Below are 13,526 nucleotides of genomic sequence, written 5' to 3'. Positions count from 1 at the left end.
CTGGATATCAACCTTGTTTGGTCGTACTAAGCTTTATGATTGTCATTCTGTACTTTATCTTTTGGTCTAAGATTTATACTAGAAGCACCAAGTTTTGTACTCAGTAATAAGGCTCCACATAGGTTCACTCTCAGCTATTTGAACAAAATCTTTGCAAGCATCCAACTGTTTCAAGTTTTTCCTCAACAAACAGTGTGGAACAACTCGGTGCAAATTTTTCTTTTTCTCACACATGTAAGACCTTACTGATTCCTCATTCACATTAACTCACTACCATTCTCAGTGTTAATCTGCAGTCTAATACTGCTAGTAAACTGCACACTTTATTCACCAATTCAGGACTGCAGGTCGTTTACTTTGAGGATCATCTGTCCACTTTAAAATGATTACACCATCAAAATTTTTGTGCTCAGGACAGCTTATTCTCAAAACTGTTCATAAGATTTCATGTGTTCAGTAGATCATTTCCCCAGATTTTCACAAAACCTGACATTAATCTGTTGTTCCATTCTTTGGTTTCTGATGGTGACGTTAAACACAATGCACAAAGAATATCTGTACAAAAAAGCAACTTAAGGCCAACTAGTTTGGGTCGGTGGAACTTACAAGGCCACACTTCTAAGCTTCTCTGGACCCTCTCCCGGAGCAATTCCCATCAGATTGTTTTTAAATTCAATCTCACTACTTTTTTGCAGCAGCTGATTCCCTCCCTGCCAAAATTTAACAATTTTTTCGGCCAGTTTAACTCCAAGAATATGAATTTCTCAGTGCCCACAGCTTTTTATTTATTAAAAAAAAAAAAAAAAAATTTAAATGGGCAAGTTATTTATTTGTCTGGCATTATAGATACTTATATAAGTTAAATACAAGTTGATGACTTAATTACTTATATAAGTTGATAACAAGTTAAAGGACCCAAGATCATGATTATTCTTACCTCAATGTTGGTAAAGTGATTTACCTTCAGGTATTTATCACCCAACATTATTGCTGACCACTCTTAAATATGATAGGATTGCTATGCACCCTTGTTTAAAAACAAAATTAATAACTGCTGTTATTGAACCTACAATGATACTAAATACCCACTAAAATATTAACAATTAGAGTAAATTAATTTAATTACAACCACCGTGTACACTGTACAAAATTATACAACCACAACAATAATGGTATTTGCAATTAATGATGTTTCCAGATCTTTCATTAAACCTCTTCTCTCAGAAATACTTAGTTTTGCTGTTCTTTGATATCTCTTGAACAAAATTCCATATCTCTTCATAGCTGAAAAATAAAGTAAGTATGCTATTATCATTGCCCATTATATCATTTATAATTTCAGACACTTTAAATGGCATTTCCTAAATCTAACAGTCCGACAGTCCAAAACACTAATGTTTGCACTCTCCTTTGGTAAATTTTGTGCAACTCTCCAATCTATTAAGCATAATTACAAAATTTTCTGCTTAAATACTGACAAATCTCACTTTTGTATTCTTTGACTTTATGTAAGATCACAAATTAATTTGAAATCCATCCAAAAAAATATAATTTTTAGGAGAATTAATTACGAGCATGCAGGAAGGCCATGGCTGTAGTTCAATGGGTATTGTAGTTAGCCACTTTTGTTATGAGTAAGAGTGTTACTACTTTTCTTTATGTGCCTGGTATCTGTTGTTCCTTATTGGCAACAATAAGGTTATTGGGCTTGGCATCAAATTCATTATTATTGCAGATTTTACTATTGTAATCATAGTAATTATAAGTAAAACAATGAAGTGATTCTAAAGGTGCTAATGTACAATTCTTTCAATGCACAATGTCTTAGAGAGGTGTAAGAGTAGTGAATCCAACTTTCTCTTGTACATGCAATTTGATTTTCTTTTGCATCAGAGTTATGCCATAATGAAAGATCAATTAGAAGTGAAATTAAAATAAACTGAAAGATCATTTAAAGAAGTGAAATGTTCTGCACCTGTGACGATGATTGTAATTACAAGGGAATGTTCTTGTGCATTAGCCAACATGGAGAAGTTGCTGATTAAGTGAATCATGGATCAAAATCAATGATGCATTCCACTTAGTCTTCTTACAATCAAGAAAAAGTCTTTGCAGACAATTGAAAGCAAAGAGAAGTTTTGTTGCAAGTAAGGGCTCATTTACCCTATTTAAAGTTTGGGAAAATTTGCAAAATGTGAAAGTGAATGGTGAGGCTGCTAGTTCGTTGGATGGTTGGTTCCATCGGATTTTATTGGAGCATTATCAACTTTTTTTTTTTTTTTTTTTTTTTTATGTAAACTCCAAACACGGGAGGTATTAGAACCTATAGTACTCAGACCGTGCTTGGATGGAGGTTGAGAAGACGAAAGAAGATATTTGTTGACATTGGACTTCAACTTCTGTAGATTGTAATTTTCAGGAAATACGTATGAAGGAAGGTTGTTCCAGAAAACGGCAGTTGAATGAATAAACGAAGAAGATGAAAAGTTGGTTCTGTGAGTTTGAAGTTGGACAGTAAATAGATGTCGGCTGGTGGCGGCACATGTTCGGACTGTTTTGAAAGAGAGAGCGGGAATTATAGAAGCCAATTCAGAAGAACAGTGCCCATGGAAGTATCTGTAGAAGAGGCATGCAGCAGAAACAGTAAGTCTATGAGAGAGCGAGTGGAGAGACTGTTAGAGATGAATCATTAATTAACCTAACTGCCATCTTCTGAATGGAATTAAGAAGCCTGAGAGAGGTTTTGGGGGCGCCATCCCACATATGGGAACAATATTCCGTGGCAGGGCAGATTTGCGATTTATACAAAGTGAGCAGCTTTTTGGAAGAAAAGTAACGCCAAGAGTGAAAGAGAAAACCAAGTTTTTTAGATGCAGAGGAAGCAATATTTGTAATGTGCTTGTGCCAAGAGAGATATATATCATTTTGCCTAGAAATCGGAGTGTCACTAAAGATAAGCATAGGAGCAGAAGAATCCTTTTTGAGAGATATAAGACAAGACTGAGTTTTAGAAGGGTTGAAATCAACTAAATTGTCTTCGCCCCACCGGAGAATTACCTGAACATCGGCGTTCAAGGAATTGGTAGCAGATTTTCGAGAAATTGAAGCTGATTGAGCAGGACAACGTTTCTCAAATTGGAAAGTGGAATGCAATGTGCTATCATCGGCAAAACTATGGATAGGATTTCCATTCAATGGAAGAAGGTCATTAATATACAAAAGGAAAAGAGTGGGGGAAAGAACTGAACCTTGGGGACACCGGCATTAGTGGAGAAGTTAGAAGCCATCTACCATCGCCCTCAGTGAGCGATCAGAGAGAAAACTGGATAACCAATTACTAAAAACAGTTGGCAAACCACAAGATGGAAGCTTGTTTAGAAGACCTTTATGCCAAACACAATCCAAAGCCTTTGAGATGTCAAGAGCAACTACTTGTGTTTCACCGAACCTTTCCATTGATAAATGGGTCACATAAGCCAGAATATCACCAGTGGATCGACACTGATTGAATCCATACTGGTGATCGTTGATCAGATGGAAGGTTTCTAGGTGGTTTAAGAGTTGGCGGTTAATTGATTTCTCCATTACTTTAGAAAGAGTAGAAGTATTTGCAATGGGACAATTACTGGATGGGAGGGATTTGTCACCCTTTTTAGGAACAGGCTGGATATGAACAAATTTCCAAGCAGAAGGAAAAACACATTTGGAATAAGAAAGTGAAAAAAAGCGGCAAAGAATAGGTGTAATTTCAGGAGCACAGGTTTTGAGAACAAGTGGAGAAATACCATCGGGACCTGGAGCTTTCTTAGCATCAAGATTCATCAAAATCCTTCTGATATCCTTTTGACGGAAGACCACAGGAGGCATTGAATGGAGCGTGTTGGGAATGGTGGGAGGTGTTTTACCAATATCATTAATACATGAGTTGGAAGAAAAATGGGATGCTAGCAAGTCAGCTTTATCCTTGGCTGAAGTGACAACAGAACCATCTGGTTTGGACAGAGGTGGGAGCAGAGATGGGCAAAAGTAGTAGCCAATAGCTTTGACAACAGACCAGAATGCTCGGCTACCATTAGGGCAAGAAGCAAGTTTTCTACTCTTAGCCTGTTCAAACTCTAGTTTGGACTGATTAATAACTGCTTTACAATGGTTGCGAGCTTTGGTGTAGGCAGAAAATGAAGCTGAAGAATTAGAAACAAGCCAATTACGATATGCAACATTCTCCTCTTGAGCAGCCTTAGCACATTTATTGGAAAACCAAGGTTTAGATAAAGGACGAGATTTTAAAGTGGAGTGTGGGATAAAGGATTCCATTCCTGCAAGAATTATTTCACTGACACGATCTGAGCAAACGTTAACACCAGAACATTTGAAACAGTAATCCGACCGGGGAAATGAAGAAGTCTCGCAGGTCATCCCATTTTGCATTCTTGTAATGCCAAACAACACTAGGTTGGGAATAGCCATGAGATAAAGGTTCATTGGAGAAGAGACAATCACCAAGTTGTGATCTGAAGTGCCTAAAGGACCTCTCATTTCAACTGTGTACTTAGAAGGGTTGTTTGTGAGAAAAAGATCAAGCGTATTGGCTGTATGATTAGGATTGTCCGGTATTCTTGTAGATAAATGAACAATCTGTGCTAGGTCATTAGTAATTGCAAAAGCCTCAGCATCTCGACCTGCTGGGTCGGTGTGACTAGAAAACGGAAGCCAGCTGGAGTTGTGAACATTAAAATCGCCAAGGAAAATTACCTCACTGTTAGGAAAGTTGGACTGGAGAAAGTCAAGTTGCAAAGAGAGGAAGTCAAAGAGCTCCAAGTGATTAGTGGAGTTGGGAGAATGGTAGAGACAACAGATGAATTTGACACAATGAGGTAGAGAGATTTTAAGCCAGAGAAGATCAAAGAGAGGAGATTCCAAATTGCCAAGTCTCTGACAGGGAATATCAGAACGGACATATGCACAAGTACCACCTTTGAGGCAAAAGGAATCATACAGCGAATAATTTGGGCATCTGAGATGAGCAGTAGTTGAATCAACCAATAACAGATTCTGTCAGAAAAAGTACATAGGATTTGGAAGACTGCAAGTGGAAATGGACATCGTTGAGATTAGAATTGAGACTACGTATATTTGTGAAATGAATTAGGAAGTCCTTCCAAGATTTAGATCTTTTCGCAGATAAGCTTGCTCTATTATTTTGACAATTCATGGTGTATTCAATAGTAAGAAAAAGTGGGTGGGACATGCTGTATGAAGTAATCAAATTTTTGGATATGGCGTACACGTGGTAAGAATATACCCAGATCCTTGACATAACGTAACGTGGCCTTGACAATGCTCCCCGCATACACACTACTTTGACTCCCTCCAGTCACTATCTGGCAGACTAGAGGTAGCAAGATTATACACTAGCTGATCCGGAAGCCTCCTAGAGAGTTACCAATAGGTTCGGTCCGGCGTACTAACTAGTGGCCGGCCTACGAACATCGTTTTAGAGCTGTACCCTCGAAATGTAAGGAATATTGGATCTCGCCACGACATTCATCGTAACCTCAAAAGTCATCAATCATACTGCATGATGGAAGAGATATGGAAGGGTTGACCGGAACTTAGCTCTAGAGACTAATCATGGGTTCCACCACTTCAAGGCTCCAATAAGCAAAGTGGTGGTATTTCACCGGTTGATAAGAGTCATCTACCACCTAGTACTGCCTGGTTACATAGAGGGGCGGTGTTCCTCCATGTGGTGTGGGCGCCACACCTCGACCCCTGCTTATGTTGGTTCACACCTGGGTGGTCACCCACCATGTACTTGTACATTGAGGTTATACCCAGGATTACTAACAGTCCCACCATCGTGACGGTGCAAGCAGAGGATTTGGCTGTCACAGACCGTCCGGACTTTGCCGAAATCGGGTCCACTTGACTTGAGTGTCACCCAAATATCAGTTCCATCAGCGTTTTAGACTCCCAGGTAGTAAGTGCAGCTTGTCTGGCATATCTGAGAGAATGTCTGTGACAACCTCAAGGACCATTATCAACTAAAGGCTATAATGCACCAAAACTAAGTTATATAAAAAAGTACAACAGAGGCTGGTAGTGCTGCTACAGTAGCAGTAGTCGTTTCCAACAGTGCTGAATAATGTAATTAAATAAGGTGGTTATTTTATGAAGCAAGTGTTTTAATGTTGATGAAACTGTATTATTTTGCAAAAATATGACTGAAAAAAAAAAAAAAAAAAAAACAGCACTTGTGGCTTAAGGCTGCTAAGGATCATCTCACTTAATTGAATGAAACAGAAACTGCAAGTTGAAACCTCTACTCATGTAAAACAGTGAAATCCATGGGCAGTGAAGTACATTCAACAAGTGGCATCTTTCCACTGTGTGGATGTCATACCAAAAAGCCTGAATTGCAGTTGCCATATTCAAGGCATATTTTGAATATAATTTCATCATTCAGGTAAAGGGCTATTGCTAAACCAAAATCCTGCTGATCTTTGACACTGCCTTGGTCATCCTCCTCAGCTGGAGGAGGGGGGGCTGCACCCACCATCAAAGTTGTATTTCTTCTGCCAAAAATAACCTCAATACTGCAACGAATGGTTGTTATAACTGATGGTTATAGCAATCTTCAAGATGCACTGCCTATGCAGGACATTTGCTCATGCTACCTGAACTACAGACAGGGCCATCCATTGCTCCTTGGCCACCTGCATGCATCAAGTATTTGGCACTCCTTTACATCATATTTTTAAAAGGAAAAACTTTTAGTTTTTACTAGTAACATGAACACAATGACACAAATTTAAATTAAAAATTTTACAAAAACTGATACACAAAACTACATAATAATCCTATCCTATACATAATTCTTGAAGTGTCCTTCCACTCATTTGCCTCCTGTTCTATTTTAAAAATTGTGTGATTTAGAGAAATAGGGTAAACTTTGTTTCTACTCACTAAGAGGTCCCAGGAAAACTATTCTCATTTTTGACAGAGAAGAAAATTGTTTCCAAAATAATAAATGTAAAATTTGATTTTTCAACTTGCAGCATTATTTCCTTTTGCAGAATTAAATTACTATTTATTAATAATACAACAGGACATACATCATTTTAAAGAAAATTCCATAAATATTTCTATCATCAGATTTTTAGTTTCATCTCCAATTCCTTCACATTGTGCAAAAGAAGTTCAAAGTTATTTGAAAAAATAAGATTTTGGGTTAGCACTTCCTTGTTCCTAATTCACAATATATTGAAGCGTGCTCAAGATCTTTGTTACTGCATAAGAAAAAGATTGTAAAAATTGGCTTGAAGATTAGTAATAGAATAATTTTCTTTTTGAATTTTGAGATGTTTATTCAGATAACTTTTACAGTTAGAAATCTATTTAATAATATCTTTAAGCAGTACCATTCATATTGACTCTTTTACAAAAAATGGATATAAATTTTGGATATAAAAACTGCAGCCATTATCAATTCACTACAGGATGGAAGCCTCCTCGACAATTCATATATATATATTTTTTTTTATGTGAATCCCAAACACAAGAGGTATTAGAACCTATAGTACTTAGTACCGTGCTTGGGTGGAGGTTGAGAAGACGAAAGAAGATATTTGTTGATATTGGACTTGAACTTCTGTAGATTGTAATTTTCAGCAAATAAGTATGAAGGAAGGTTGTTCCAGAAAATGGCAGTTGAATGAATAAATGAGGAAGATGAAAAGTTGGTTCTGTGGGTTTGAAGTTGGACAGTAAATGGATGTTGGCTGGTGGCAGCACGTGTTCGAACTGTTTTGAAAGAGAGAGTGGGAATTATAGAAGCCAATTCAGAAGAACAGTGCCCATGGAAGTATCTGTAGAAGAGGCATGCAGCAGAAACAGTATGTCTGTGAGAAAGCAAGTGGAGAGACTCTGTTAGAGATGAATCATTAATTAACCTAACTGCCCTCTTCTGAATGGAATCAAGAAGCCTGAGAGAGGTTTTGGGGACACCACCCCAGATGTGGGAACAATATTCCATGGCAGGACGGATTTGCGATTTATACAGAGTGAACAGCTGTTTGGAAGAAAAATAACGCCAAGAGCGAAAGAGAAAACCAAGTTTTTTAGATGCAGAGGAAGCAATATTTGTAATGTGCTTGTGCCAAGAGAGATTAGAAGTCAGGGTAATCCCCAAAAGAGATATATCATTTTGCCTAGAAATCGGAGTGTCACTTTGATAAGCATAGGAGCAGAAGAATCCTTTTTGCGAGAAGGGTTGAAATCAACTAAGTTGTCTTTGCCCCACTGCAGAATTACATGAAGATCGGCATTTAAGGAATTGGTAGCAGATTTTCAAGAAGTCGAAGCTGATTGAGCAGGCCAAGGTTTCTCAAAATGGAAAGTGGAATGCAATGTGCCATCATCGGCAAAACTATGGATAGGATTTCCAGTCAATGGAAGAAGGTCATTAATATACAAGAGGAAAAGAGTGGGGGAAAGAATTGAACCTTGGGGGACACCGGCATTAGTGGAGAAGTTAGAAGACAGAGCCATCTACCATCAACCTCAGTGAGCGATCAGAGAGAAAACTGGATAACCAATTACAAAAACAGTTGTCAAACCATAAGATGGAAGCTTGTTTAGAAGACCTTTATGCCAAACACGATCCAAAGCCTTTAAGATGCCAAGAGAAACTACTTGTGTTTCACCAAACTTTTCCATTGAATTAGTCAATAAATGGGTAACATAAGCGAGAATATCACCAGTGGATCGACACTGACGGAATCCATACTGGCGATCGTTGATCAGACGAAAGGTTAAGGTAGGTAGTTTAAGAGTTGGCGGTTAATTGATTTCTCCATTACTTTAGAAAGAGTAGAAGTAATTGCAATGGGACGATAATTGGATGGGAGGGATTTGTCACCCTTTTTGCTGGATATGGCTGGATATGAGCAAATTTCCAAGCAGAAGGAAAAACACCTTTGGAATAAGAAAGTGAAAAAAGACGGCAAAGAATAGGAGTAAGTTCAGGAGCACAGGTTTTGAGAACAAGTGGAGAAATACCATCGGGACCTGGAGCTTTCTTAGCATCAAGATTCATCAAAATCCTTCTGATATCCTATTGACGGAAGACCACAGGAGGCATTGAATGGAGAATGTTGGGAATGGTGGGAGGTGTTTTACCAAGATCATTAATGCATGAGTTGGAAGAAAAATGGGATGCTAGCAGATCAGCTTTATCCTTGGCTGAAGTGACAACAGAACCATCTGGTTTGGACAGAGGTGGGAGCAGAGATGGGCAAAAGTTGTGGCCAATAACTTTGGCAAGAGACCAGAATGCTCGGCTACCATTAGGGCAAGAAGCAAGTTTTCTACTCTTAGCCTGTTCAAACTCTAGTTTGGACTGATTAATAACTACTTTACAATTGTTGCGAGCTTTGGTGTAGGCAGAAAATGAAACTGAAGAATTAGAAACAAGCCAATTACGATATGCAACATTCTTCTCTTGAATAGCCTTAGCACATTTATTGGAAAACCAAGGTTTAGATAAAGGACGAGATTTTAAAGTGGAGTGTGGGATATAGGATTCCATTCCTGCAAGAATAATTTCACTAACACGATCTGAGCAAACGTTGACATCAGAACTTCTGACACAGTAATCCGACCATGGAAAAGAAGAAGTCTTGCAGGTCATCCCATTTTGCATTCTTGTAATGCCAAACAACACAAGATTGGGAGTAGCCATGAGATAAAGGTTCCATTGGAGAAGAGACTATCACCAAGTTGTGATCTGAATTGCCTAAAGGACCTCTCACTTCGACCGTGTACTTAGAAGGGTTGTTTGTGAGTAAAAGATCAAGCATATTGGCTGTATGATTAGGATTGTCTGGTATTCTTGTAGGTAAATGAACAATCTGTGCTAGGTCATTAGTAATTGCAAAAGCCTCGGCATCTCGACCTGCTGGGTTGGTGTGACTAGAAACGGAAGCCAGCTGGAGTTGTGAACATTAAAATCACCAAGGAAAATAACCTCACTGTTAGGAAAGTTGGACTGGAGAAAGTGACGTTGCAAAGAGAGGAAGTCAAAGAGCTCCAAGTGATTAGTGGAGTTGGGAGAACGGTAGAGACAACAGATGAATTTGACACAATGAGGTAGAGAGATTTTAAGCCAGAGAAGATCAAAGAGAGGAAATTCCAAATTGCCAAGTCTCTGACAGGGAATATCAGAACGGACATATGCACAAGTACCACTTTGAGGCGAAAGGAATCATACAGCAAATAATTTGGACATCTGAGATGAGCAGTAGTTGAAACAACCGATAACTGAGATTCAGTCAGAAAAAGTACATAGGATTTGGAAGACTGCAAGTGGAAATGGACATCGTTGAGATTAGAATTGAGACTACGTATATTTGTGAAATGAATTAGGAAGTCCTTCCAAGATTTAGATCTTTTCGCAGATAAGCTTGCTCTATTATTTTGACAATTCATGGTGTATTCAATAGTAAGAAAAAGTGGGTGGGACATGCTGTATGAAGTAATCAAATTTTTGGATATGGCGTACACGTGGTAAGAATATACCCAGATCCTTGACATAACGTAACGTGGCCTTGACAATGCTCCCCGCATACACACTACTTTGACTCCCTCCAGTCACTATCTGGCAGACTAGAGGTAGCAAGATTATACACTAGCTGATCCGGAAGCCTCCTAGAGAGTTACCAATAGGTTCGGTCCGGCGTACTAACTAGTGGCCGGCCTGCGAACATCGTTTTAGAGCTGTACCCTCGAAATGTAAGGAATATTGGATCTCGCCACGACATTCATCGTAACCTCAAAAGTCATCAATCATACTGCATGATGGAAGAGATATGGAAGGGTTGACCGGAACTTAGCTCTAGAGACTAATCATGGGTTCCACCACTTCAAGGCTCCAATAAGCAAAGTGGTGGTATTTCACCGGCTGATGAGAGTCATCTACCACCTAGTACTGCCTGGTAACATAGAGGGGCGGCGTTCCTCCATGTGGTGCGGGCGCCACACCTCGACCCCTGCTTACGTTGGTTCACACCTGGGTGGTCACCCACCATGTACTTGTACATTCAGGTTATACCCAGGATTACTTACAGTCCCACCATCGTGAAGGTGCAAGCAGAGGATTTGGCTTTCACAGACTGTCTGGACTTTGCCGAAATTGGGTCCACTTGACTTGAGTGTCACCCGAATATCAGTTCCATCAGCGTTTTAGACTCCCAGGTAGCAAGTACAGCTTGACTGGCATATCTGAGAGAATGTCTGTGACAACCTCAAGGACCAATAGTGAGGGATATGGACCATAATCTGCCACACTGGTCCAGTAGGGGTTGGCAGATTGATCGTTTGGGCTTGAACCCCAGTCTACTCAAAGAGCATGTGCTAGTGCACTCCTACTCCTGATCACTCAGCTAGGGAGGCCGTATTTTGGATATACAATTGTTGTAAGTTTTACAGATTTCATTCCATATTATGACTGAGAATCATGAGATAACATAATAAGAAATGATCCGATGATACCATAATACATTTTCATGCTGTATAATGGGCATTTTCATAATTTCTCCGAAAATTAATTTTGATTAAAACAATATTATAATTTCCACATGATGAACTTTGTATATGCTCTTAATTTTCTAGCCTTTATTTAACAGGTAAACTTATGGAATTAAACGTAAGTAAAACGATTATGGTGCTTCAGGGGTTCTATTCTCACTGCATACATTCTTTGATACAATGACAGGAGTTCAATTTTCCTACAAATTATGTTTCATCATAATTAATTTTCTAATTTTAAGGCATGAAATTAGAGAATACCTCTCAGAGAATTAAAATTCATATAATGAATGTAGTTATGTGTGCCTGCATTTTAATTTAAAAAGTACACTTTTTAAAGTAGAAAACAAACAATTTTAGCTTACAATTTTTTTATTTCAATAATTTCATATGGGTGCACATATACAACATTATTAAGAATTTAAATATAACACTAAACTACATAAAATAATAAAACAATATTAAAAAATACCTATGCATTCACTCAACTTTTAATTTTACATAAATTTTCGTGCTTTAATTGTAATAGCAAATACTTTGATTATATTGTCCATATCAATATTTTGTGAAATATCATTTTCTAAAGTAATTATTGCAAAATCACTTAGTCTTTCTTTAAGCATTGTATCCTAAATAATTTTTAATGATCTTTAATTAGAAAAAGATCTTTCACCAGTTGAAACAGAAACTGGCAAGAGTCAAAAAAAATTTCTTAGTGCCCTTGCAACGCCTGGAACTGCATTTATTATATTATTGTTATATCATTTTAAGAAACTATTCTGGATTATCACTACTAATATTTAATGCTTTTAATGATTTCAACTCTTCAAAAAGTTTTGTCATTTATATTACTTTCATATGTAGAAGGATCTGTCAATTTTATATGTAAATTACTGCAATGCATTTTAAGGTCTTCCTCATTTAAATCATAAAAATTTAGTAAGAAGTTGAAACACACATCTGTCTGCTAACATGTCAAATCAAGTTCGTATTGAATTTATTGCTGTTTCTAAAAGTGTAAAATAAAAGTCCACCTTGTATTTTAATTTTCGGTCTGTGATTGGGTTGTCTGGCGATTCATAGTCAAATTGATTTTTTGTTATCAAAGCTGCTGCTGCTGCAGGAAATGTGGTTTCCAAATCCAAGTCATTCGATAATGAGAAAGCTCAGAAATTCACTTTTCAAAATATTTGTCAGACCTTTTAATTTCAAAATATTTTATAAAATTATTCAAGGCTTCTGTACACTCTGCAATATTTATTTTAGGATTTTGCAACATCTTACCAACAATGTTGATTTTATTTAGAATATCATACCATACGATAATTATATAATCGATATAATGAATTTAAAAGAACGAATCTCTATGGTAAGGGTTTGAGCAAGATTTTTAGTATTTATGTCTCTAATTTGGTCAGATATAATAATAAGTCATAAATTTCACCAAGTTGAAATCTTAATGGGGTAACTGCTTTTATTCTACTTTCCCAATGAGTATCACTCACGGATTTTAATGTGAATTTTGGAATATTTTCCTTTAATTTTTTCCATCTGTATGAGGAGGAAGAAAAGAAAGTGTATAACTGTTGCACAATATCCAAAAATTGAACAATTTTGAAAGTGACTTTTGCTGCATCATTGATTATTAAATTTAAAGTATGAGAATTACACTGCATGACTATTTAGCATCTTCGATACGTTTTTGAAGGCCAATTTATTTTCCACTCATTTGAACCATTGCCATAACTTGACCCCTCATGTTATTTAGTTTTAAGTTATATATTTTGGGAATAAATCACTTAATACTAATGTACATAACCCCTTACCTGTTGTGTCATTAATTTGATGAAATCTCAAAAAATGTTCCCTTATTTCTATGTCATTGCCAGGAAATACAAAACGTATAATTAATGTTAATTGTTCAACATGGCTACTGTCAG

The 13,526-nt window shown here is 37.3% G+C and overlaps 1 protein-coding gene across 1 annotated transcript in view; it reads right to left on the bottom strand.

The window, feature by feature from the left end:
* Positions 1-889: 889 nt before the first annotated feature.
* Positions 890-13,526, bottom strand: part of LOC150088304 (uncharacterized) — a 134,652-nt gene continuing 122,015 nt past the window's right edge. The window contains exon 6 of the mRNA XM_090370692.1: positions 890-1,284. The gene's annotated coding sequence lies outside the window, so the exon portion shown is untranslated. The remainder of the gene's footprint in view (positions 1,285-13,526) is intronic.

Source organism: Mastigoproctus giganteus, chromosome 3 (genome assembly GCF_048544385.1).
Source record: "Mastigoproctus giganteus isolate SK-2022 chromosome 3, ASM4854438v1, whole genome shotgun sequence".
Lineage (NCBI taxonomy): Eukaryota > Metazoa > Arthropoda > Arachnida > Uropygi > Thelyphonidae > Mastigoproctus > Mastigoproctus giganteus.
This window is presented reverse-complemented; position numbering and strand designations above follow the sequence as displayed.